The sequence below is a fragment of the Lygodium microphyllum genome, chromosome 26 (assembly GCF_053477565.2).
Source record: "Lygodium microphyllum isolate KBCC chromosome 26, Lygodium_microphyllum_v1.1.10, whole genome shotgun sequence".
Taxonomy (NCBI): domain Eukaryota; kingdom Viridiplantae; phylum Streptophyta; class Polypodiopsida; order Schizaeales; family Lygodiaceae; genus Lygodium; species Lygodium microphyllum.
This window is the reverse complement of record NC_141160.1, coordinates 89,388,030-89,389,722: the sequence shown is the minus strand read 5'-3', so window position 1 is coordinate 89,389,722 and position 1,693 is coordinate 89,388,030. Positions and strand designations below refer to the sequence as shown.

At 34.8% G+C, this 1,693-nt stretch overlaps 1 pseudogene; it reads right to left on the bottom strand.

Annotated features, from left to right (window-relative positions):
* Positions 1–512: 512 nt before the first annotated feature.
* LOC148013519 (uncharacterized) lies at positions 513–1,266 on the bottom strand (annotated as a pseudogene).
* Positions 1,267–1,693: the final 427 nt, after the last annotated feature.

Below are 1,693 nucleotides of genomic sequence, written 5' to 3'. Positions count from 1 at the left end.
TTTTGCACCAAATTTGGTACTGTTGTGTACCAATTTAGATATTGTTTGTATCAAACTCGGTACTGTATAAAGCAACACGTGCAAATGGTAACTAGTATGTTGGATAGCTATTATTTTGTCCAATTTGGTACTATGACATACCAAATTTGGTACAAAAAAGTAGTGCATAGAATATGCCCAATTTGATACTATGATGTACCAAATTCTGTGTTGTGGTTCAGAAACACTGTTATGTACTTTTGTTGTGGGCTGAAATGTTGCATTAAGAAAATTAACAACATCAACTATACACTTCATAGGCCAACCATCTGTCTGGTTTTAGCTCCTCGTGAGTGAGGTTTCTCTCTTTATGACAACACCTACATCATCATTCTCCTTTTTCATGTCCTGAGGCAAAGAAGTTATGCATCACGTGTTAGCCTATCAAAACTGATAGTACTACCTGCCACAAAATAGAAAGGCTTGCATGCCTTAAATTGAGAAGGATCACCATTTGACCATACCCAATGATATCACAAATGATGCCTCCGTTGTTTTAGCCACTTGTCATGAAGCATAAAACAATGCTGAACAAACGTGTTATGGAGCTTGTCATCTGATATGTAAAAATGTAGTGTCTTCTCAACAGTACCTATTGAATTTATCACACATAAGAGATGTTCACAGAAAAGGTTACTTGGGTTACTCACCAATGCATGGATTGAATCTTGTTTTTCATTTTTAATGAATAATTCTCTGCTGCAAAATCAACAACAAACATGACAACATTGCCAAAAAATTTAAGCAAACAATCTTTGAATCATTGGGCCTGCCACCTAAATATGAAGTTTTCTTGATAAAGCTTTTGAGATGATCTAAAAAGAGACAAACAAAAGTAGCACTTTGTATTTCCAAAACCAGAGCCTTTCTCTTCTTCTCACTTCTATTATCACCAACCTATCCAGTTCCCACATTCTTAAAGACCTTCACAGTCACCTCCCTACTATTTGCTATAATGTCTTCTAGGCAAAATGATAACTTGCTTACACCACATTCAAGGCGATTTCCAAGCAACCATTCCTTTGCATGATATTCACTGTTAATAAGCTTTGGGCACAATATGGATTCCTACAAAATATTGATGTACTGACATATTGCATGGTTTGCAAAACACTAACTTAAGCTACTCTTTGCAAAACAAATGGAGCATGCACATATATGACCTTTTCCATGATACTCAAAGTTGTTTTGGTGCATTTGATTGAAAGCCTCCTTGAAATATATCATCTGGACATGATATACACAATATCATGTATACCACTCTTTCAACTTTCTAACAAAGGACAGTTTTAGTATCTCAAAGGATCTAACTGACAACATCATTGTAGGATAAGTGCTCTTGAATCTTTTGTAGAGCTCAACCTATCACACGAAAACAATCCAACTTAGAGCTCAAACTTTCACAATAAAACAACCCAAATATTTTTATAAAGACCATGAATTCAGAATAGTTACTATTCTTGTCAAGTCGGTACAAAGTACCAAATTAGTACTCCTTGCCAAATTGGTACAAATGTACTTGGTATAGAGTACCAATTTGGTATTATAGAATACCAATTCCAATTCTCAAGGTAGGGAACTAAATCTATTACAGTTACAATTTTGGTATTATATAGAACCAGTGTAATACAAAAAAGCACCAAATTTGGTACTA